At 51.1% G+C, this 24,358-nt stretch overlaps 8 non-coding genes and 7 pseudogenes across 8 annotated transcripts; all 15 read left to right on the top strand.

Annotated features, from left to right (window-relative positions):
* The first annotated feature begins 665 nt into the window (after positions 1–665).
* LOC125969710 (5S ribosomal RNA) lies at positions 666–784 on the top strand. Its single transcript, XR_007481704.1, has one exon. It is a non-coding gene; the product is annotated as a 5S ribosomal RNA (ribosomal RNA).
* A 631-nt stretch (positions 785–1,415) lies between these two features.
* On the top strand, positions 1,416–1,534 carry LOC125969731 (5S ribosomal RNA; annotated as a pseudogene).
* An 837-nt stretch (positions 1,535–2,371) lies between these two features.
* Positions 2,372–2,490, top strand: LOC125969689 (5S ribosomal RNA). The gene has a single exon (XR_007481684.1). It is a non-coding gene; the product is annotated as a 5S ribosomal RNA (ribosomal RNA).
* Positions 2,491–3,119: 629 nt separating this feature from the next.
* On the top strand, positions 3,120–3,238 carry LOC125969659 (5S ribosomal RNA; annotated as a pseudogene).
* An 840-nt stretch (positions 3,239–4,078) lies between these two features.
* On the top strand, positions 4,079–4,197 carry LOC125969688 (5S ribosomal RNA). The gene has a single exon (XR_007481683.1). It is a non-coding gene; the product is annotated as a 5S ribosomal RNA (ribosomal RNA).
* Positions 4,198–4,826: 629 nt separating this feature from the next.
* LOC125969661 (5S ribosomal RNA) lies at positions 4,827–4,945 on the top strand (annotated as a pseudogene).
* A 3,504-nt stretch (positions 4,946–8,449) lies between these two features.
* LOC125969707 (5S ribosomal RNA) lies at positions 8,450–8,568 on the top strand. Its single transcript, XR_007481701.1, has one exon. It is a non-coding gene; the product is annotated as a 5S ribosomal RNA (ribosomal RNA).
* Positions 8,569–9,199: 631 nt separating this feature from the next.
* LOC125969730 (5S ribosomal RNA) lies at positions 9,200–9,318 on the top strand (annotated as a pseudogene).
* Positions 9,319–10,155: 837 nt separating this feature from the next.
* Positions 10,156–10,274, top strand: LOC125969686 (5S ribosomal RNA). Its single transcript, XR_007481682.1, has one exon. It is a non-coding gene; the product is annotated as a 5S ribosomal RNA (ribosomal RNA).
* Positions 10,275–10,903: 629 nt separating this feature from the next.
* LOC125969658 (5S ribosomal RNA) lies at positions 10,904–11,022 on the top strand (annotated as a pseudogene).
* Positions 11,023–11,862: 840 nt separating this feature from the next.
* On the top strand, positions 11,863–11,981 carry LOC125969685 (5S ribosomal RNA). Its single transcript, XR_007481681.1, has one exon. It is a non-coding gene; the product is annotated as a 5S ribosomal RNA (ribosomal RNA).
* Positions 11,982–12,610: 629 nt separating this feature from the next.
* Positions 12,611–12,729, top strand: LOC125969660 (5S ribosomal RNA; annotated as a pseudogene).
* Positions 12,730–15,529: 2,800 nt separating this feature from the next.
* Positions 15,530–15,648, top strand: LOC125969684 (5S ribosomal RNA). Its single transcript, XR_007481680.1, has one exon. It is a non-coding gene; the product is annotated as a 5S ribosomal RNA (ribosomal RNA).
* A 3,775-nt stretch (positions 15,649–19,423) lies between these two features.
* Positions 19,424–19,542, top strand: LOC125969728 (5S ribosomal RNA; annotated as a pseudogene).
* Positions 19,543–20,388: 846 nt separating this feature from the next.
* Positions 20,389–20,507, top strand: LOC125969722 (5S ribosomal RNA). Its single transcript, XR_007481716.1, has one exon. It is a non-coding gene; the product is annotated as a 5S ribosomal RNA (ribosomal RNA).
* The last annotated feature ends 3,851 nt before the right edge of the window (positions 20,508–24,358 follow it).

The following is a 24,358-nucleotide window of genomic DNA, read 5'->3' as shown; positions in this document are numbered from 1 at the left end:
GCCGGGCGGGTGCGCGAGCTCGCCGGCCGCTGGAAGTCCAATGAGGCGCCGCGATCTCCTCCGCGGTGCTTATAAAGTGCCGATCCGCTCGGCTTGGAGCTATTTCCGGCCTCCCGTTGGTGCCGGGCGGCGTGCGCGAGCTCGCCGGCCGCGATCTCCTCCGCGGTGCTTATAAACAGCAGCATGCGCACGGCCTCCCGGAATTTGAACACATTTCGTCAATAAATTTCGCATATTGAATTTTGAAGTTTAATATAATGCAACAATTGAGCTCGACTTATACAAAGGATATATCATAAAATCGTAAATTTCCGTCGAATTTTAGGGGGTCGACTTATACACCGAGTCGACCTGTACACCGGCAAATACGGTAAATACGATTAAATAAAATGATACGACTGGCATAAAAACAAATATAAACCACATAAAAATAAAAGTCACCATTACGTTGAATTATTGGGAGCACCGAGCTTGTTTCTCAGAAACGAGCCGGTCCCATCCAGGCGTAATCGGAGACAATGAAACCCGAAGTGGTTAAGGTTTGTCTTTTAATGCAGGATGCTTGGTCTCCATGTGCCGAAGCAGTTTTGAAGGCTTCATTGGCTCGCTCGCTAGTTTCAGGGGCGATTGTGTCTATAAAATGCAAAATGTTGGGTCACCTCACGGCTTATGGCCATACTACCCTGAGAACGCCCGATCTCGTCCGATCTCGGAAGCTAAGCAGGGTCGGGCCTGGTTAGTACTTGGATGGGAGACTGCCTGGGAATACCAGATGCTGTAAGCTTTTTCTTTTTCTTATGTGCACTTCAATCGTTTAAGAAGCTATTTTTTACAACACCCATCACGAATGGCATCCGGAAACAGCAAGCCTAATTTAAACTCCGACATTGAAACTATAACACGAGTTTGAAAGCTATATTATGTGGTGACATCCACAGCATTGTAGTTAAATTTTTTACCACTAGAGAGCAGACTATGTACAGTGAGCATGGCTCCCTGTGAACTCAAAGCAGCAGGCTTGACTTGTAAAAGAACCCAACACAACACTTCCATGAAGTGTTTTTAAACTTTTCAAGGCATTTATTTTGATTCAGCAAAATGCAGGTCGCAACGGCAAATTCGTGCTACCGCATAAAAAGCTGTCAATAACTTTTCATGATAGCCATGTTTCCAGAAAACACCAAAAGCCTTGGAAGAAAGCCTGTTTCGGCCCTGGTTGTAAAAAAAAACAAAAAAAAACAAAAGGGAAGGGTGACCGTCCGGGAATACCAGGTGCTGAAAGCCTTTTTTTTTTTTTTTTTCCCACGTCAATTGTGAAAGGAAACTTTTACCACAGCCATCAAGTCCCGCCGCTGCTTGGCATGGTTTCAGGGGCGATTGCGTCTATAAAATGAAAAATTCTGAGCGGTCTCACGGCTTACGGCCATACTACCCTGAGAGCGCCCGATCTCGTCCGATCTCGGAGGCTAAGCAGGGTCGGGCCTGGTAAGTACTTGGATGGGAGACCGCCTGGGAATACCATTTACCGTAAGCTTTTTTTTTTTTTTTCTTATGTGCACTTCAATCGTTTAAGCCAAGAACTTTTTACAGCACCCATCACGAATGGCATTCGGAAACTGCAAGCCTAGTTTGAACTCCGACACTGAAACTACAACACGAGTTTAAAACCTACATTGTGTGGCGACAGCCATAGCATTGCAGTTCACGTTTTTACCGCTAGAGGACAGACTATGTACAGTGAATAAAGAGCATGGCTCCCTGTGAACTCAAAGCAGCAGTCTTTACTTGTAAAAGAACCCAGCACAACACATTGCGCTTCCATGTAGTGTTTTTACCTTTTTCATGACATTTATTTTGATACAGCCAAATGCAGGTTTTGTGCACTTCACTTTTCCGTTGGGCATTCGCGTAGAACCCTATTCCAGTTACGGCCAGATTCTTTTAGACTAGTGGTCCCCAAACTTTCTTGCGCCACGGACCGGCTACGCGTCAGAAATATTTTTGCGGACCTGCCTTTATATATATAAATAAACAATAAATCTATATAAATAAATACTACATTTATAATAAATATATATAAATAGGATTAAATAAAATGATACGACTGGCATAAAAACAAATATAAACCACATAAAAATAAAAGTCACCATTACGTTGAATTATTGGGAGCACCGAGCTTGTTTCTCAGAAACGAGCCGGTCCCATCCAGGCGTAATCGGAGACAATGAAACCCGAAGTGGTTAAGGTTTGTCTTTTAATGCAGGATGCTTGGTCTCCATGTGCCGAAGCAGTTTTGAAGGCTTCATTGGCTCGCTCGCTAGTTTCAGGGGCGATTGTGTCTATAAAATGCAAAATGTTGGGTCACCTCACGGCTTACGGCCATACTACCCTGAGAACGCCCGATCTCGTCCGATCTCGGAAGCTAAGCAGGGTCGGGCCTGGTTAGTACTTGGATGGGAGACCGCCTGGGAATACCAGGTGCTGTAAGCTTTTTCTTTTTCTTATGTGCACTTCAATCGTTTAAGAAGCTATTTTTTACAACACCCATCACGAATGGCATCCGGAAACAGCAAGCCTAATTTAAACTCCGACATTGAAACTATAACACGAGTTTGAAAGCTATATTATGTGGTGACATCCACAGCATTGTAGTTAAATTTTTTACCACTAGAGAGCAGACTATGTACAGTGAGCATGGCTCCCTGTGAACTCAAAGCAGCAGGCTTGACTTGTAAAAGAACCCAACACAACACTTCCATGAAGTGTTTTTAAACTTTTCAAGGCATTTATTTTGATTCAGCAAAATGCAGGTCGCAACGGCAAATTCGTGCTACCGCATAAAAAGCTGTCAATAACTTTTCATGATAGCCATGTTTCCAGAAAACACCAAAAGCCTTGGAAGAAAGCCTGTTTCGGCCCTGGTTGTAAAAAAAACAAAAAAAAACAAAAGGGAAGGGTGACCGTCCGGGAATACCAGGTGCTGAAAGCCTTTTTTTTTTTTTTTTCCCACGTCAATTGTGAAAGGAAACTTTTACCACAGCCATCAAGTCCCGCCGCTGCTTGGCATGGTTTCAGGGGCGATTGTGTCTATAAAATGAAAAATTCTGAGCGGTCTCACGGCTTACGGCAATACTACCCTGAGAGCGCCCGCTCTCGTCCGATCTCGGAGGCTAAGCAGGGTCGGGCCTGGTTAGTACTTGGATGGGAGACCGCCTGGGAATACCAGTTACCGTAAGCTTTTTTTTTTTTTTTTTTCTTATGTGCACTTCAATCGTTTAAGCCAAGAACTTTTTACAGCACCCATCACGAATGGCATTCGGAAACTGCAAGCCTAGTTTGAACTCCGACACTGAAACTACAACACGAGTTTAAAACCTACATTGTGTGGCGACAGCCATAGCATTGCAGTTCACGTTTTTACCGCTAGAGGACAGACTATGTACAGTGAATAAAGAGCATGGCTCCCTGTGAACTCAAAGCAGCAGTCTTTACTTGTAAAAGAACCCAGCACAACACATTGCGCTTCCATGTAGTGTTTTTACCTTTTTCATGACATTTATTTTGATACAGCCAAATGCAGGTTTTGTGCACTTCACTTTTCCGTTGGGCATTCGCGTAGAACCCTATTCCAGTTACGGCCAGATTCTTTTAGACTAGTGGTCCCCAAACTTTCTTGCGCCACGGACCGGCTACGCGTCAGAAATATTTTTGCGGACCTGCCTTTATATATATAAATAAACAATAAATCTATATAAATAAATACTACATTTATAATAAATATATATAAATAGGATTAAATAAAATGATACGACTGGCATAAAAACAAATATAAACCACATAAAAATAAAAGTCACCATTACGTTGAATTATTGGGAGCACCGAGCTTGTTTCTCAGAAACGAGCCGGTCCCATCCAGGCGTAATCGGAGACAATGAAACCCGAAGTGGTTAAGGTTTGTCTTTTAATGCAGGATGCTTGGTCTCCATGTGCCGAAGCAGTTTTGAAGGCTTCATTGGCTCGCTCGCTAGTTTCAGGGGCGATTGTGTCTATAAAATGCAAAATGTTGGGTCACCTCACGGCTTACGGCCATACTACCCTGAGAACGCCCGATCTCGTCCGATCTCGGAAGCTAAGCAGGGTCGGGCCTGGTTAGTACTTGGATGGGAGACCGCCTGGGAATACCAGGTGCTGTAAGCTTTTTCTTTTTCTTATGTGCACTTCAATCGTTTAAGAAGCTATTTTTTACAACACCCATCACGAATGGCATCCGGAAACAGCAAGCCTAATTTAAACTCCGACATTGAAACTATAACACGAGTTTGAAAGCTATATTATGTGGTGACATCCACAGCATTGTAGTTAAATTTTTTACCGCTAGAGAGCAGACTATGTACAGTGAGCATGGCTCCCTGTGAACTCAAAGCAGCAGGCTTGACTTGTAAAAGAACCCAACACAACACTTCCATGAAGTGTTTTTAAACTTTTCAAGGCATTTATTTTGATTCAGCAAAATGCAGGTCGCAACGGCAAATTCGTGCTACCGCATAAAAAGCTGTCAATAACTTTTCATGATAGCCATGTTTCCAGAAAACACCAAAAGCCTTGGAAGAAAGCCTGTTTCGGCCCTGGTTGTAAAAAAAACAAAAAAAAACAAAAGGGAAGGGTGACCGTCCGGGAATACCAGGTGCTGAAAGCCTTTTTTTTTTTTTTTCCCCACGTCAATTGTGAAAGGAAACTTTTACCACAGCCATCAAGTCCCGCCGCTGCTTGGCATGGTTTCAGGGGCGATTGTGTCTATAAAATGAAAAATTCTGAGCGGTCTCACGGCTTACGGCAATACTACCCTGAGAGCGCCCGCTCTCGTCCGATCTCGGAGGCTAAGCAGGGTCGGGCCTGGTTAGTACTTGGATGGGAGACCGCCTGGGAATACCAGTTACTGTAAGCTTTTTTTTTTTTTTTTTTTCTTATGTGCACTTCAATCGTTTAAGCCAAGAACTTTTTACAGCACCCATCACGAATGGCATTCGGAAACTGCAAGCCTAGTTTGAACTCCGACACTGAAACTACAACACGAGTTTAAAACCTACATTGTGTGGCGACAGCCATAGCATTGCAGTTCACGTTTTTACCGCTAGAGGACAGACTATGTACAGTGAATAAAGAGCATGGCTCCCTGTGAACTCAAAGCAGCAGTCTTTACTTGTAAAAGAACCCAGCACAACACATTGCGCTTCCATGTAGTGTTTTTACCTTTTTCATGACATTTATTTTGATACAGCCAAATGCAGGTTTTGTGCACTTCACTTTTCCGTTGGGCATTCGCGTAGAACCCTATTCCAGTTACGGCCAGATTCTTTTAGACTAGTGGTCCCCAAACTTTCTTGCGCCACGGACCGGCTACGCGTCAGAAATATTTTTGCGGACCTGCCTTTATATATATAAATAAACAATAAATCTATATAAATAAATACTACATTTATAATAAGTATATATACCGTATTTGCCGGTGTATTGGTCGACCTTTTTCGATCCAAAATCGACCGAAAAAAATCGACCTCGACTTATACACCGAGTCATAAAATTTAACTTCGTATTCATCGCTTCAAATGTGATGGTAACCAAGGCCGTTTCTCATGCATCTCATTGTGCGTTGCACTTAGAAAATTTGAACCGGGCGGCGTGCGCGAGTGCGCGGCCCGCTGGAAGTCGAATGAGGCGCCGCGACCACCTCCGCGGTGCTTATAAACAGCCGATCCGCTCGGCGGGGGCTATTTTCGGCCACTTGGCTCGTGCGCACGGCCTCCCGGATGTGCCGGGCGGGTGCGCGAGCTCGCCGGCCGCTGGAAGTCGAATGAGGCGCCGCGACCACCTCCGCGGTGCTTATAAACAGCCGATCCGCTCGGCGGGGGCTATTTTCGGCCACTTGGCTCGTGCGCACGGCCTCCCGGATGTGCCGGGCGGGTGCGCGAGCTCGCCGGCCGCTGGAAGTCGAATGAGGCGCCGCGACCACCTCCGCGGTGCTTATAAACAGCCGATCCGCTCGGCGGGGGCTATTTTCGGCCACTTGGCTCGTGCGCACGGCCTCCCGGATGTGCCGGGCGGGTGCGCGAGCTCGCCGGCCGCTGGAAGTCGAATGAGGCGCCGCGACCACCTCCGCGGTGCTTATAAACAGCCGATCCGCTCGGCGGGGGCTATTTTCGGCCACTTGGCTCGTGCGCACGGCCTCCCGGATGTGCCGGGCGGGTGCGCGAGCTCGCCGGCCGCTGGAAGTCGAATGAGGCGCCGCGACCACCTCCGCGGTGCTTATAAACAGCCGATCCGCTCGGCGGGGGCTATTTTCGGCCACTTGGCTCGTGCGCACGGCCTCCCGGATGTGCCGGGCGGGTGCGCGAGCTCGCCGGCCGCTGGAAGTCGAATGAGGCGCCGCGACCACCTCCGCGGTGCTTATAAACAGCCGATCCGCTCGGCGGGGGCTATTTTCGGCCACTTGGCTCGTGCGCACGGCCTCCCGGATGTGCCGGGCGGGTGCGCGAGCTCGCCGGCCGCTGGAAGTCGAATGAGGCGCCGCGACCACCTCCGCGGTGCTTATAAACAGCCGATCCGCTCGGCGGGGGCTATTTTCGGCCACTTGGCTCGTGCGCACGGCCTCCCGGATGTGCCGGGCGGGTGCGCGAGCTCGCCGGCCGCTGGAAGTCGAATGAGGCGCCGCGACCACCTCCGCGGTGCTTATAAACAGCCGATCCGCTGGGCGGGGGCTATATTCGGCCACTTGGCTCGTGCGCACGGCCTCCCGGATGTGCCGGGCGGGTGCGCGAGCTCGCCGGCCGCTGGAAGTCGAATGAGGCGCCGCGACCACCTCCGCGGTGCTTTTAAACAGCCGATCCGCTCGGCGGGGGCTATTTTCGGCCACTTGGCTCGTGCGCACGGCCTCCCGGATGTGCCGGGCGGGTGCGCGAGCTCGCCGGCCGCTGGAAGTCGAATGAGGCGCCGCGACCACCTCCGCGGTGCTTATAAACAGCCGATCCGCTCGGCGGGGGCTATTTTCGGCCACTTGGCTCGTGCGCACGGCCTCCCGGATGTGCCGGGCGGGTGCGCGAGCTCGCCGGCCGCTGGAAGTCGAATGAGGCGCCGCGACCACCTCCGCGGTGCTTATAAACTGCCGATCCGCTCGGCGGGGGCTATTTTCGGCCACTTGGCTCGTGCGCACGGCCTCCCGGATGTGCCGGGCGGGTGCGCGAGCTCGCCGGCCGCTGGAAGTCGAATGAGGCGCCGCGACCACCTCCGCGGTGCTTATAAACAGCCGATCCGCTCGGCGGGGGCTATTTTCGGCCACTTGGCTCGTGCGCACGGCCTCCCGGATGTGCCGGGCGGGTGCGCGAGCTCGCCGGCCGCTGGAAGTCGAATGAGGCGCCGCGACCACCTCCGCGGTGCTTATAAACAGCCGATCCGCTCGGCGGGGGCTATTTTCGGCCACTTGGCTCGTGCGCACGGCCTCCCGGATGTGCCGGGCGGGTGCGCGAGCTCGCCGGCCGCTGGAAGTCGAATGAGGCGCCCGACCACCTCCGCGGTGCTTATAAACAGCCGATCCGCTCGGCGGGGGCTATTTTCTGGCACTTGGCTCGTGCGCACGGCCTCCCGGATGTGCCGGGCGGGCGCGCGAGCTCGCCGGCCGCTGGAAGTCGAATGAGGCGCCGCGACCACCTCCGCGGTGCTTATAAACAGCCGATCCGCTCGGCGGGGGCTATTTTCGGCCACTTGGCTCGTGCGCACGGCCTCCCGGATGTGCCGGGCGGGTGCGCGAGCTCGCCGGCCGCTGGAAGTCCAATGAGGCGCCGCGATCTCCTCCGCGGTGCTTATAAAGTGCCGATCCGCTCGGCTTGGAGCTATTTCCGGCCTCCCGTTGGTGCCGGGCGGCGTGCGCGAGCTCGCCGGCCGCGATCTCCTCCGCGGTGCTTATAAACAGCAGCATGCGCACGGCCTCCCGGAATTTGAACACATTTCGTCAATAAATTTCGCATATTGAATTTTGAAGTTTAATATAATGCAACAATTGAGCTCGACTTATACAAAGGATATATCATAAAATCGTAAATTTCCGTCGAATTTTAGGGGGTCGACTTATACACCGAGTCGACCTGTACACCGGCAAATACGGTAAATACGATTAAATAAAATGATACGACTGGCATAAAAACAAATATAAACCACATAAAAATAAAAGTCACCATTACGTTGAATTATTGGGAGCACCGAGCTTGTTTCTCAGAAACGAGCCGGTCCCATCCAGGCGTAATCGGAGACAATGAAACCCGAAGTGGTTAAGGTTTGTCTTTTAATGCAGGATGCTTGGTCTCCATGTGCCGAAGCAGTTTTGAAGGCTTCATTGGCTCGCTCGCTAGTTTCAGGGGCGATTGTGTCTATAAAATGCAAAATGTTGGGTCACCTCACGGCTTATGGCCATACTACCCTGAGAACGCCCGATCTCGTCCGATCTCGGAAGCTAAGCAGGGTCGGGCCTGGTTAGTACTTGGATGGGAGACCGCCTGGGAATACCAGATGCTGTAAGCTTTTTCTTTTTCTTATGTGCACTTCAATCGTTTAAGAAGCTATTTTTTACAACACCCATCACGAATGGCATCCGGAAACAGCAAGCCTAATTTAAACTCCGACATTGAAACTATAACACGAGTTTGAAAGCTATATTATGTGGTGACATCCACAGCATTGTAGTTAAATTTTTTACCACTAGAGAGCAGACTATGTACAGTGAGCATGGCTCCCTGTGAACTCAAAGCAGCAGGCTTGACTTGTAAAAGAACCCAACACAACACTTCCATGAAGTGTTTTTAAACTTTTCAAGGCATTTATTTTGATTCAGCAAAATGCAGGTCGCAACGGCAAATTCGTGCTACCGCATAAAAAGCTGTCAATAACTTTTCATGATAGCCATGTTTCCAGAAAACACCAAAAGCCTTGGAAGAAAGCCTGTTTCGGCCCTGGTTGTAAAAAAAAACAAAAAAAAACAAAAGGGAAGGGTGACCGTCCGGGAATACCAGGTGCTGAAAGCCTTTTTTTTTTTTTTTTTCCCACGTCAATTGTGAAAGGAAACTTTTACCACAGCCATCAAGTCCCGCCGCTGCTTGGCATGGTTTCAGGGGCGATTGCGTCTATAAAATGAAAAATTCTGAGCGGTCTCACGGCTTACGGCCATACTACCCTGAGAGCGCCCGATCTCGTCCGATCTCGGAGGCTAAGCAGGGTCGGGCCTGGTAAGTACTTGGATGGGAGACCGCCTGGGAATACCATTTACCGTAAGCTTTTTTTTTTTTTTTCTTATGTGCACTTCAATCGTTTAAGCCAAGAACTTTTTACAGCACCCATCACGAATGGCATTCGGAAACTGCAAGCCTAGTTTGAACTCCGACACTGAAACTACAACACGAGTTTAAAACCTACATTGTGTGGCGACAGCCATAGCATTGCAGTTCACGTTTTTACCGCTAGAGGACAGACTATGTACAGTGAATAAAGAGCATGGCTCCCTGTGAACTCAAAGCAGCAGTCTTTACTTGTAAAAGAACCCAGCACAACACATTGCGCTTCCATGTAGTGTTTTTACCTTTTTCATGACATTTATTTTGATACAGCCAAATGCAGGTTTTGTGCACTTCACTTTTCCGTTGGGCATTCGCGTAGAACCCTATTCCAGTTACGGCCAGATTCTTTTAGACTAGTGGTCCCCAAACTTTCTTGCGCCACGGACCGGCTACGCGTCAGAAATATTTTTGCGGACCTGCCTTTATATATATAAATAAACAATAAATCTATATAAATAAATACTACATTTATAATAAATATATATAAATAGGATTAAATAAAATGATACGACTGGCATAAAAACAAATATAAACCACATAAAAATAAAAGTCACCATTACGTTGAATTATTGGGAGCACCGAGCTTGTTTCTCAGAAACGAGCCGGTCCCATCCAGGCGTAATCGGAGACAATGAAACCCGAAGTGGTTAAGGTTTGTCTTTTAATGCAGGATGCTTGGTCTCCATGTGCCGAAGCAGTTTTGAAGGCTTCATTGGCTCGCTCGCTAGTTTCAGGGGCGATTGTGTCTATAAAATGCAAAATGTTGGGTCACCTCACGGCTTACGGCCATACTACCCTGAGAACGCCCGATCTCGTCCGATCTCGGAAGCTAAGCAGGGTCGGGCCTGGTTAGTACTTGGATGGGAGACCGCCTGGGAATACCAGGTGCTGTAAGCTTTTTCTTTTTCTTATGTGCACTTCAATCGTTTAAGAAGCTATTTTTTACAACACCCATCACGAATGGCATCCGGAAACAGCAAGCCTAATTTAAACTCCGACATTGAAACTATAACACGAGTTTGAAAGCTATATTATGTGGTGACATCCACAGCATTGTAGTTAAATTTTTTACCACTAGAGAGCAGACTATGTACAGTGAGCATGGCTCCCTGTGAACTCAAAGCAGCAGGCTTGACTTGTAAAAGAACCCAACACAACACTTCCATGAAGTGTTTTTAAACTTTTCAAGGCATTTATTTTGATTCAGCAAAATGCAGGTCGCAACGGCAAATTCGTGCTACCGCATAAAAAGCTGTCAATAACTTTTCATGATAGCCATGTTTCCAGAAAACACCAAAAGCCTTGGAAGAAAGCCTGTTTCGGCCCTGGTTGTAAAAAAAACAAAAAAAAACAAAAGGGAAGGGTGACCGTCCGGGAATACCAGGTGCTGAAAGCCTTTTTTTTTTTTTTTTCCCACGTCAATTGTGAAAGGAAACTTTTACCACAGCCATCAAGTCCCGCCGCTGCTTGGCATGGTTTCAGGGGCGATTGTGTCTATAAAATGAAAAATTCTGAGCGGTCTCACGGCTTACGGCAATACTACCCTGAGAGCGCCCGCTCTCGTCCGATCTCGGAGGCTAAGCAGGGTCGGGCCTGGTTAGTACTTGGATGGGAGACCGCCTGGGAATACCAGTTACCGTAAGCTTTTTTTTTTTTTTTTTTCTTATGTGCACTTCAATCGTTTAAGCCAAGAACTTTTTACAGCACCCATCACGAATGGCATTCGGAAACTGCAAGCCTAGTTTGAACTCCGACACTGAAACTACAACACGAGTTTAAAACCTACATTGTGTGGCGACAGCCATAGCATTGCAGTTCACGTTTTTACCGCTAGAGGACAGACTATGTACAGTGAATAAAGAGCATGGCTCCCTGTGAACTCAAAGCAGCAGTCTTTACTTGTAAAAGAACCCAGCACAACACATTGCGCTTCCATGTAGTGTTTTTACCTTTTTCATGACATTTATTTTGATACAGCCAAATGCAGGTTTTGTGCACTTCACTTTTCCGTTGGGCATTCGCGTAGAACCCTATTCCAGTTACGGCCAGATTCTTTTAGACTAGTGGTCCCCAAACTTTCTTGCGCCACGGACCGGCTACGCGTCAGAAATATTTTTGCGGACCTGCCTTTATATATATAAATAAACAATAAATCTATATAAATAAATACTACATTTATAATAAATATATATAAATAGGATTAAATAAAATGATACGACTGGCATAAAAACAAATATAAACCACATAAAAATAAAAGTCACCATTACGTTGAATTATTGGGAGCACCGAGCTTGTTTCTCAGAAACGAGCCGGTCCCATCCAGGCGTAATCGGAGACAATGAAACCCGAAGTGGTTAAGGTTTGTCTTTTAATGCAGGATGCTTGGTCTCCATGTGCCGAAGCAGTTTTGAAGGCTTCATTGGCTCGCTCGCTAGTTTCAGGGGCGATTGTGTCTATAAAATGCAAAATGTTGGGTCACCTCACGGCTTACGGCCATACTACCCTGAGAACGCCCGATCTCGTCCGATCTCGGAAGCTAAGCAGGGTCGGGCCTGGTTAGTACTTGGATGGGAGACCGCCTGGGAATACCAGGTGCTGTAAGCTTTTTCTTTTTCTTATGTGCACTTCAATCGTTTAAGAAGCTATTTTTTACAACACCCATCACGAATGGCATCCGGAAACAGCAAGCCTAATTTAAACTCCGACATTGAAACTATAACACGAGTTTGAAAGCTATATTATGTGGTGACATCCACAGCATTGTAGTTAAATTTTTTACCGCTAGAGAGCAGACTATGTACAGTGAGCATGGCTCCCTGTGAACTCAAAGCAGCAGGCTTGACTTGTAAAAGAACCCAACACAACACTTCCATGAAGTGTTTTTAAACTTTTCAAGGCATTTATTTTGATTCAGCAAAATGCAGGTCGCAACGGCAAATTCGTGCTACCGCATAAAAAGCTGTCAATAACTTTTCATGATAGCCATGTTTCCAGAAAACACCAAAAGCCTTGGAAGAAAGCCTGTTTCGGCCCTGGTTGTAAAAAAAACAAAAAAAAACAAAAGGGAAGGGTGACCGTCCGGGAATACCAGGTGCTGAAAGCCTTTTTTTTTTTTTTTCCCCACGTCAATTGTGAAAGGAAACTTTTACCACAGCCATCAAGTCCCGCCGCTGCTTGGCATGGTTTCAGGGGCGATTGTGTCTATAAAATGAAAAATTCTGAGCGGTCTCACGGCTTACGGCAATACTACCCTGAGAGCGCCCGCTCTCGTCCGATCTCGGAGGCTAAGCAGGGTCGGGCCTGGTTAGTACTTGGATGGGAGACCGCCTGGGAATACCAGTTACTGTAAGCTTTTTTTTTTTTTTTTTTTCTTATGTGCACTTCAATCGTTTAAGCCAAGAACTTTTTACAGCACCCATCACGAATGGCATTCGGAAACTGCAAGCCTAGTTTGAACTCCGACACTGAAACTACAACACGAGTTTAAAACCTACATTGTGTGGCGACAGCCATAGCATTGCAGTTCACGTTTTTACCGCTAGAGGACAGACTATGTACAGTGAATAAAGAGCATGGCTCCCTGTGAACTCAAAGCAGCAGTCTTTACTTGTAAAAGAACCCAGCACAACACATTGCGCTTCCATGTAGTGTTTTTACCTTTTTCATGACATTTATTTTGATACAGCCAAATGCAGGTTTTGTGCACTTCACTTTTCCGTTGGGCATTCGCGTAGAACCCTATTCCAGTTACGGCCAGATTCTTTTAGACTAGTGGTCCCCAAACTTTCTTGCGCCACGGACCGGCTACGCGTCAGAAATATTTTTGCGGACCTGCCTTTATATATATAAATAAACAATAAATCTATATAAATAAATACTACATTTATAATAAGTATATATACCGTATTTGCCGGTGTATTGGTCGACCTTTTTCGATCCAAAATCGACCGAAAAAAATCGACCTCGACTTATACACCGAGTCATAAAATTTAACTTCGTATTCATCGCTTCAAATGTGATGGTAACCAAGGCCGTTTCTCATGCATCTCATTGTGCGTTGCACTTAGAAAATTTGAACCGGGCGGCGTGCGCGAGTGCGCGGCCCGCTGGAAGTCGAATGAGGCGCCGCGACCACCTCCGCGGTGCTTATAAACAGCCGATCCGCTCGGCGGGGGCTATTTTCGGCCACTTGGCTCGTGCGCACGGCCTCCCGGATGTGCCGGGCGGGTGCGCGAGCTCGCCGGCCGCTGGAAGTCGAATGAGGCGCCGCGACCACCTCCGCGGTGCTTATAAACAGCCGATCCGCTCGGCGGGGGCTATTTTCGGCCACTTGGCTCGTGCGCACGGCCTCCCGGATGTGCCGGGCGGGTGCGCGAGCTCGCCGGCCGCTGGAAGTCGAATGAGGCGCCGCGACCACCTCCGCGGTGCTTATAAACAGCCGATCCGCTCGGCGGGGGCTATTTTCGGCCACTTGGCTCGTGCGCACGGCCTCCCGGATGTGCCGGGCGGGTGCGCGAGCTCGCCGGCCGCTGGAAGTCGAATGAGGCGCCGCGACCACCTCCGCGGTGCTTATAAACAGCCGATCCGCTCGGCGGGGGCTATTTTCGGCCACTTGGCTCGTGCGCACGGCCTCCCGGATGTGCCGGGCGGGTGCGCGAGCTCGCCGGCCGCTGGAAGTCGAATGAGGCGCCGCGACCACCTCCGCGGTGCTTATAAACAGCCGATCCGCTCGGCGGGGGCTATTTTCGGCCACTTGGCTCGTGCGCACGGCCTCCCGGATGTGCCGGGCGGGTGCGCGAGCTCGCCGGCCGCTGGAAGTCGAATGAGGCGCCGCGACCACCTCCGCGGTGCTTATAAACAGCCGATCCGCTCGGCGGGGGCTATTTTCGGCCACTTGGCTCGTGCGCACGGCCTCCCGGATGTGCCGGGCGGGTGCGCGAGCTCGCCGGCCGCTGGAAGTCGAATGAGGCGCCGCGACCACCTCCGCGGTGCTTATAAACAGCCGATCCGCTCGGCGGGGGCTATTTTCGGCCACTTGGCTCGTGCGCACGGCCTCCCGGATGTGCCGGGCGGGTGCGCGAGCTCGCCGGCCGCTGGAAGTCGAATGAGGCGCCGCGACCACCTCCGCGGTGCTTATAAACAGCCGATCCGCTGGGCGGGGGCTATATTCGGCCACTTGGCTCGTGCGCACGGCCTCCCGGATGTGCCGGGCGGGTGCGCGAGCTCGCCGGCCGCTGGAAGTCGAATGAGGCGCCGCGACCACCTCCGCGGTGCTTTTAAACAGCCGATCCGCTCGGCGGGGGCTATTTTCGGCCACTTGGCTCGTGCGCACGGCCTCCCGGATGTGCCGGGCGGGTGCGCGAGCTCGCCGGCCGCTGGAAGTCGAATGAGGCGCCGCGACCACCTCCGCGGTGCTTATAAACAGCCGATCCGCTCGGCGGGGGCTATTTTCGGCCACTTGGCTCGTGCGCACGGCCTCCCGGATGTGCCGGGCGGGTGCGCGAGCTCGCCGGCCGCTGGAAGTCCAATGAGGCGCCGCGATGTCCTCCGCGGTGCTTATAAAGTGCCGATCCGCTCGGCTTGGAGCTATTTCCGGCCTCCCGTTGGTGCCGGGCGGCGTGCGCGAGCTCGCCGGCCGCGATCTCCTCCGCGGTGCTTATAAACAGCAGCATGCGCACGGCCTCCCGGAATTTGAACACATTTCGTCAATAAATTTCGCATATTGAATTTTGAAGTTTAATATAATGCAACAATTGAGCTCGACTTATACAAAGGATATATCATAAAATCGTAAATTTCCGTCGAATTTTAGGGGGTCGACTTATACACCGAGTCGACCTGTACACCGGCAAATACGGTAAATACGATTAAATAAAATGATACGACTGGCATAAAAACAAATATAAACCACATAAAAATAAAAGTCACCATTACGTTGAATTATTGGGAGCACCGAGCTTGTTTCTAAGAAACGAGCCGGTCCCATCCAGGCGTAATCGGAGACAATGAAACCCGAAGTGGTTAAGGTTTGTCTTTTAATGCAGGATGCTTGGTCTCCATGTGCCGAAGCAGTTTTGAAGGCTTCATTGGCTCGCTCGCTAGTTTCAGGGGCGATTGTGTCTATAAAATGCAAAATGTTGGGTCACCTCACGGCTTACGGCCATACTACCCTGAGAACGCCCGATCTCGTCCGATCTCGGAAGCTAAGCAGGGTCGGGCCTGGTTAGTACTTGGATGGGAGACCGCCTGGGAATACCAGGTGCTGTAAGCTTTTTCTTTTTCTTATGTGCACTTCAATCGTTTAAGAAGCTATTTTTTACAACACCCATCACGAATGGCATCCGGAAACAGCAAGCCTAATTTAAACTCCGACATTGAAACTATAACACGAGTTTGAAAGCTATATTATGTGGTGACATCCACAGCATTGTAGTTAAATTTTTTACCGCTAGAGAGCAGACTATGTACAGTGAGCATGGCTCCCTGTGAACTCAAAGCAGCAGGCTTGACTTGTAAAAGAACCCAACACAACACTTCCATGAAGTGTTTTTAAACTTTTCAAGGCATTTATTTTGATTCAGCAAAATGCAGGTCGCAACGGCAAATTCGTGCTACCGCATAAAAAGCTGTCAATAACTTTTCATGATAGCCATGTTTCCAGAAAACACCAAAAGCCTTGGAAGAAAGCCTGTTTCGGCCCTGGTTGTAAAAAAAACAAAAAAAAACAAAAGGGAAGGGTGACCGTCCGGGAATACCAGGTGCTGAAAGCCTTTTTTTTTTTTTTTTTCCCACGTCAATTGTGAAAGGAAACTTTTACCACAGCCATCAAGTCCCGCCGCTGCTTGGCATGGTTTCAGGGGCGATTGTCAAAGTCAAAGTCAAAGTCAAAGTCAGCTTTATTGTCAATTTCTCCACATGCCAAAGACACACAAAGAAACCGAAATTTCGTTCCCCCCTATCCCACGGTGACAAGACATGGCTCACAACAGACAAACAAGTAAACAAGTATAACAAAAGCGTGCTGAATAAATAATGAATAAATAACACAACAACAACAATACTAAACAACAATAAATAAATAAATAAATAGGAGGAGCAGAAAAAAAAAGGAGCAAGTGCGCGTACAGCAGACATTCCCGAAAGTAGCGCAACAGTGCCGCACGCTACGCAGAAGGGGGTAGCGAGTTCAGGGCCCTAACAGCCTGGAGAAAGAAGCTGTTTGCGAGTCTGGTGGTGCGGGAGCGCAGGCTCCTGTACCTCTTCCCAAAGGGCAGAAGGTCAAACAAAGAGTGAGCCGGGTGACTCACATCTCTGGCAATCGAGGTGTCCTTGCGGGCGACATGGGAGGTGTAAATGTCCTTCAGGGAGGGTAGCGAAGCACCAATAATCTTACCAGCCGTATTCACTATGCGCTGCAGGGCCTTCAAGTTCTGTTCGGTGCAGTTACCACCCCAGACAGCGATGCAACTGGTGAGGACGCTCTCAATGGTGCCACGGTAAAATGTAGACAGGACTGCCTGAGGAGCACATGCACGCCTGAGCTTCCGCAGGAAGTACAAGCGGCGCTGAGCTTTCTTTGCCAGTGACGAGGTGTTTTCGGACCAGGAGAGGTCCTCACTGATGTGCACCCCCAGGAACTTGGTGCAGCTCACCCTCTCCACCACAGCACCGTCGATGATCAGCGGCAGGTGTGTTGTGTGACCCTTCCGGAAGTCAACAATCATTTCCTTGGTCTTATCGACGTTCAGCAGGAGGTTGTTGTCCCTGCACCACGTGGTCAGAAGGTCAACTTCCGACCTGTACCGAGTCTCGTCACCCTTCGTGATGAGACCCACCAGAGTCGTGTCGTCAGCAAACTTCACTATGCGGTTGTCGCTGTAGGTCGCAGTGCAGTCATGCGTCAGCAGGGTGAAGAGCAATGGACTGAGCACGCAGCCCTGGGGGGCTCACGTGCTCAGCGTGATGCTGGCGGAGATTTTGTCGCCAACACGCACCACCTGAGGCCTCTGACAGAGGAAGTCCAGTATCCAGTTGCAGAGGGAGGTACTGAGGCCCAGCTCGTCGAGTTTGCAGATGAGTCGCTGCGGCACAATGGTGTTGAAGGCAGAGCTGAAGTCCACAAACAGCAACCTCACATATGAGTCCTTTCTCTCCAGGTGGGTGAGGGCCGAGTGGAGGGCAGAGCAGATGGCGTCCTCAGAGGACCGCTTGGCACGGTACGCAAACTGGAAAGGGTCAATGGTGGGGGGTAGAACGGACTTGATGTGCTCCATGACCAGCCGCTCAAAGCACTTCATGATGATGGGCGTCAGTGCCACAGGGCGGTAGTCATTGAAGCAGGACGGTGCAGGTTTCTTTGGCACAGGAACGATGGTGGCAGCCTTGAAACACGAGGGGACGATGGCCTGCTGCAGGGAAACGTTAAAGATGTCCGTGAAGACACCCGACAGCTCCCCAGCACAGTCCTTCAGCGCTCGACCCGGGATGTTGTCAGGGCCCGCCGCCTTACGGGTGTCAATAGCGGCAAGCGCCCTCCTCACACCGTTGGCAGAGAGGCGCAGGGGCTGCTCGTGCGGGGGGGGAGTGGACTTCAGTGGGCAAGTGCTGTTCTGGGCGTCGAAGCGAGCAAAGAAGCGGTTCAGATCGTTCAGCAGACGGACGTCGCCCTCACAGCTCCTCGGCGCGGGCTTGTAGTCCGTGATGGTCTGAATGCCCCGCCAAAGGCTACGTGCGTCCTTGCTGTCCTTGAAGTGGGTGGAGACCTTGCACGAGAACGCCTTCTTCGCTTCTTTGATGCCTCGGGACAGGTCGGCCCTCGCTGTCCTCAAGCCAGCCTCATCCCCCGCTCTGAAAGCCTTGTCCCTGGCCCTCAACAGTCTGAGGACAGCCCCCGTCAGCCACGGCTTCCAGTTCGCGCGAGTGACGACGGATTTTGAGCAAGTCACATCATCGATGCACTTTGTGATGTAAGAGGTAACAGAGTCAGTATACTCCTCTATGTCCGTCCAATCGTTGTAGGTGGCTGCCTGCTTAAATAAGTCCCAGTCAGTGGTGTCGAAGCAGTCACGAAGTGCATCGGAGGCACCCTCAGGCCACACTCGAACCTGCCTCCGAACCGGCCTGGATGCCTTTACCAATTGTCTGTATGCGGGCAAAAGCAAAACGGTGAGATGGTCAGAAAGCCCCAGATGGGGGAGGGGGGTGGCTTTGAAAGCTCCCTTTTGCGCCGAATAGACTAGGTCCAGGAAGCTGTCTCCACGTGTCGGAAAGGGAACATGCTGGTGAAGCCTCGGGAAAACAGACTTCAGGTTGGCATGATTGAAGTCTCCAGCGAAGATGGTGAAACCGTCAGGGTGCGCTGTTTGCTGTTCACTGACAGCCTGGTACAGTTCACCAAGCGCCGCGATCCTGTCTCCTTCGATGTTGGAAGGCGGGATGTATACCGCGACTAGCAGAATCGCGGTAAATTCCCTCGGCAGATAAAAAGGACGGCACTTAATGATCACAAACTCCACAAGCGGCGAGCAGTGCTTACATACCACCACAGAGTCCCGGCACCATTCTTCTCGGATGTAGACGCAGCAGGCGAACGTAATCCATTTTGTTGTCCAGCGATCGAACATTCGCCAGAAGAATGGAGGGCACCGCCGGTCGCGCTGGGTTGGCCGCCAGCCTGGCCCGGACGCCTCCGCGCTTGCCCCTCTTTTGCCTCCTCGCACACCGTTTCCGACGGCTCCCAACCGGGGGAGGAATAGCGGGTGAGGTCGGCGACGTTTCAGGACGTAGCAGTCCGAGCGCCTTTAATGTCGACGCTTCAAAGTCCAGAACGCCGCAAAACCCACTTCTGCCGATGTCAAGCAGAACCTGCCTGCTGTACTTGTAGCACGGACGAGACGAACACACAAGACTGTCGGACGAACACTCATAAGACGAACAAATCACCGTACTGACGGGACAGAGAGTGGCCGCTGCGTGTGCACGCGCCGCCATCTTTGGTAAAGGATGTCTTTGTGTCTATAAAATGAAAAATTCTGAGCGGTCTCACGGCTTACGGCCATACTACCCTGAGAGCGCCCGATCTCGTCCGATCTCGGAGGCTAAGCAGGGTCGGGCCTGGTAAGTACTTGGATGGGAGACCGCCTGGGAATACCATTTACCGTAAGCTTTTTTTTTTTTTTTTTTTTTTTTCTTATGTGCACTTCAATCGTTTAAGCCAAGAACTTTTTACAGCACTCATCACGAATGGCATTCGGAAACTGCAAGCCTAGTTTGAACTCCGACACTGAAACTACAACACGAGTTTAAAACCTACATTGTGTGGCGACAGCCATAGCATTGCAGTTCACGTTTTTACCGCTAGAGGACAGACTATGTACAGTGAATAAAGAGCATGGCTCCCTGTGAACTCAAAGCAGCAGTCTTTACTTGTAAAAGAACCCAGCACAACACATTGCGCTTCCATGTAGTGTTTTTACCTTTTTCATGACATTTATTTTGATACAGCCAAATGCAGGTTTTGTGCACTTCACTTTTCCGTTGGGCATTCGCGTAGAACCCTATTCCAGTTACGGCCAGATTCTTTTAGACTAGTGGTCCCCAAACTTTCTTGCGCCACGGACCGGCTACGCGTCAGAAATATTTTTGCGGACCTGCCTTTATATATATAAATAAACAATAAATCTATATAAATAAATACTACATTTATAATAAATATATATAAATAGGATTAAATAAAATGATACGACTGGCATAAAAACAAATATAAACCACATAAAAATAAAAGTCACCATTACGTTGAATTATTGGGAGCACCGAGCTTGTTTCTCAGAAACGAGCCGGTCCCATCCAGGCGTAATCGGAGACAATGAAACCCGAAGTGGTTAAGGTTTGTCTTTTAATGCAGGATGCTTGGTCTCCATGTGCCGAAGCAGTTTTGAAGGCTTCATTGGCTTGCTCGCTAGTTTCAGGGGCGATTGTGTCTATAAAATGCAAAATGTTGGGTCACCTCACGGCTTACGGCCATACTACCCTGAGAACGCCTGATCTCGTCTTATCTCGGAAGCTAAGCAGGGTCGGGCCTGGTTAGTACTTGGATGGGAGACTGCCTGGGAATACCAGGTGCTGTAAGCTTTTTCTTTTTCTTATGTGCACTTCAAGCTCTTTTTTTTTTTTTTTTTTCTTATGTGCACTTCTAGGTGAGGGGCCAGACAAAGCACGGCTCACAAGCCCCTTATGATGAGTAATATAAATGGACTTAGTTTTCCCTCGCCCGGACGCGGGTCACCGGGGCCTCCCTCTGGAGCCAGGCCTGGAGGCGGGGCTCGAAGGCGAGCGTCTGGTGGCCGGGCCTTCGCCCATGGGGCCCGGCCGGGCATAGCCCGAAATGGAAACGTGGGTCCCCCTTCCCATGGGCTCACCACCTGTGGGAGGGACCGAAGGGGTCGGGTGCAATGTGAGCTGGGCGGCAGCCAAAGGCGGGGACCTTGGCGGTCTGATCCCCGGCTGCAGAAGCTGGCTCTTGGGACATGGAATGTCACCTCTCTGGCTGGAAAGGAGCCCGAGCTGGTGTGCGAGGCAGAAAGATTCCGACTAGATATAGTCGGACTAGCCTCCACACACAGTTTGGGTTCCGGTACAAGCCCTCTCGAGAGGGGCTGGACTCTCTTCCACTCTGGAGTTGCCCACGGTGAGAGGCGTCGAGCAGGTGTGGGTATACTTATTGCCCCCCGGCTGGGCGCCTGCACATTGGGGTTCACCCCGGTGAACGAGAGGGTAGCCTCCCTCCGCCTTCGGGTGGGGGGACGGGTCCTGACTGTTGTTTGTGTCTATGCACCAAACAGCAGCTCAGAGTACCCACCCTTCTTGGGGTCCCTGGAGGAAGTGCTGGAGAGCGCTCCTTCTGGGGACTCTATCGTTCTACTGGGTGACTTCAATGCTCACGTGGGCAATGACAGTGAGACCTGGAAGGGCGTGATTGGGAGGAACGGCCCCCCTGATCTGAACCCGAGCGGTGTTCTATTGTTGGACTTCTGTGCTCGACACGGATTTTCAATAATGAACACCATGTTCAAACATAAGGGTGTCCATGTGTGCACTTGGCACCAGGACACCCTAGGCCGCAGTTCGATGATCGACTTTGTAGTCGTGTCATCGGATTTGCGGCCGCATGTTTTGGACACTCGGGTGAAGAGAGGGGCGGAGCTGTCAACTGATCACCACCTGGTGGTGGGTTGGCTCCGATGGTGGGGGAAGATACCGGTCCGACCTGGCAGACCCAAACGCTCTGTGAGGGTCTGCTGGGAACGTCTGGCAAAATCTCCTGTCAGGAACAGCTTCAACTCCCACCTCCGGCAGAGCTTTTCCCACGTCCCGGGGGAGGCGGGGGACATTGAGTCTGAGTGGACCATGTTCCGCGCCTCCATTGTTGAGGCGGCCGACCGGAGCTGTGGCCGTAAGGTCGTTGGTGCCTGTCGTGGCGGCAACCCCCGAACCCGCTGGTGGAAACCGGCGGTAAGGGATGCCGTCAAGCTGAAGAAGGAGTCCTATCGGGCCGTTTTGGCCTGCGGGACTCCGGAGGCAGCTGACAGGTACCGGATGGCCAAGCGGAACGCGGCTTCGGCGGTTGCTGAGGCAAAAACCCGGGCGTGGGAGGAGTTCGGTGAGGCCATGGAGAATGACTTTCGGACGGCTTCGAGGAAATTCTGGTCCACCATCCGGCGTCTCAGGAGGGGGAAGCAGTGCAACGTCAACACTGTTTACAGTGGGGATGGCGTGCTGCTGACCTCGACTCGGGACGTCGTGAGTCGGTGGGGAGAATACTTCGAAGACCTCCTCAATTCCACCTACACGCCTTCCATTGAGGAAGCAGGGCCTAGAGACTCTGAGGCGGATTCTCCAATCTCTGGGGTCGAAGTCACTGAGGTAGTTAAAAAACTCCTCGGTGGCAAGGCCCCGGGGGTGGATGAGATCCGCCCAGAGTTCTTAAAGGCTCTGGATGTTGTGGGGCTGTCATGGCTGACACGCCTCTACAACGTTGCGTGGACATCGGGGACAGTGCCTCTGGATTGGCAGACTGGGGTGGTGGTTCCCCTCTTTAAGAAGGGGGACCGGAGGGTGTGTTCCAATTACAGGGGAATCACACTCCTCAGCCTCCCTGGTAAGGTCTATTCAGGGGTGCTGGAGAGGAGGGTCCGTCGGGAGGTCGAACCTCGGATTCAGGAGGAGCAGTGTGGCTTTCGTCCTGGCCGTGGAACAGTGGACCAGCTCTACACCCTCGGCAGGATCCTCGAGGGTGCATGGGAGTTTGCCCAACCAGTCCACATGTGTTTTGTGGACTTGGAGAAGGCGTTCGACCGTGTCCCTCGGGAGGTTCTGTGGAGGGTGCTTCGGGAGTACGGGGTGCCGAGCCAACTGATAAGGGCGGTTCGGTCCCTGTATCACCGATGCCAGAGTCTGGTCCGCATTTCCGGCAGTAAGTCGGATTCGTTCCCAGTGAGGGTTGGACTCCGCCAAGGCTGCCCTTTGTCACCGATTCTGTTCATAATTTTTATGGACAGAATTTCTAGGCGCAGCCGAGGCGTTGAGGGGGTCCGGTTTGGGGACCTCAGCATCGCGTCTCTGCTTTTTGCAGATGACGTGGTGCTGTTGGCTTCTTCAGGCCGTGATCTCCAGCTCTCGCTGGAACGGTTCGCAGCCGAGTGTGAAGCGGTCGGGATGAGGGTCAGCACCTCCAAATCCGAGTCCATGGTCCTCGATCGGAAAAGGGTGGAATGCCCTCTCCGGATCGGGGATGAGATCCTGCCCCAAGTGGAGGAGTTCAAGTATCTTGGAGTCTTGTTCACGAGTGAGGGGAGGATGGAGCGTGAGATCGACAGGCGGATCGGTGCAGCGTCGGCAGTAATGCGGACCCTGTACCGGTCCGTTGTGGTGAAGAGAGAGCTGAGCCAAAAGGCAAAGCTCTCAATTTACCGGTCGATTTACGCTCCTACCCTCACCTATGGTCACGAGCTATGGGTCGTGACCGAAAGAACGAGATCTCGGATACAAGCGGCCGAAATGAGTTTTCTCCGCAGGATGTCCGGGCTCTCCCTTAGAGATAGGGTGAGAAGCTCGGTCATCCGGGAGAGACTCGGAGTAGAGTCGCTACTCCTCCACGTTGAGAGGAGCCAGATGAGGTGGCTCGGGCATCTTATCAGGATGCCTCCTGGACGCCTCCCTGGGGAGGTGTTCCGGGCATGTCCCACCGGTAGGAGACCCCGGGGACGACCCAGGACGCGCTGGAGAGACTATGTCTCTCAGCTGGCCTGGGAACGCCTTGGGATCCCCCGGGATGAGCTGGATGAAGTGGCTGGGGAGAGGGAAGTCTGGGAGTCCCTCCTGAAGCTGTTGCCCCCGCGACCCGACCCCGGATAAGCGGAAGAAGATGGATGGATGGATGGATGTGCACTTCAATCGTTTAAGCCAAGACCTTTTTACAACACCCATCACGAATGGCATTCGGAAACTGCAAGCCTAGTTTGAACTCCGACACTGAAACTACAACACAAGTTCAAAACCTCTATGTACAGTGAATAAAGAGCATGGCTCCCTGTGAACTCAAAGCAGCAGTCTTTACTTCTGCTAGGGGGGGACATCAGTTCCCCGTCCCTGGTAGGTGGACTCCACAATCCAAACCTAACCCTAACCCTAACCCCTAACCCTAACCCTAACCCCTAACCCCAACCCTAACCCTAACCCTAACCCCTAACCCTAACCCCTAACCCTAACCCTAACCCTAACCCAACCCAAACCCTAACCCTAACCCTAACCCTAACCCCAAACCCTAACCCTAACCCTAACCCTAACCCAACCCAAACCCTGAAACCAAAACCCTAACCCTAACCCTAACCCTAACCCTAACCCCTAACCCCTAACCCTAACCCTAACCCTAATCCTAACCCTAACCCTAACCCCTAACCCTAACCCCTAACCCCTAACCCTAA

Source organism: Syngnathus scovelli, chromosome 5 (genome assembly GCF_024217435.2).
Source record: "Syngnathus scovelli strain Florida chromosome 5, RoL_Ssco_1.2, whole genome shotgun sequence".
NCBI classification, from domain to species: Eukaryota; Metazoa; Chordata; class Actinopteri; order Syngnathiformes; family Syngnathidae; genus Syngnathus; species Syngnathus scovelli.
This window is presented reverse-complemented; position numbering and strand designations above follow the sequence as displayed.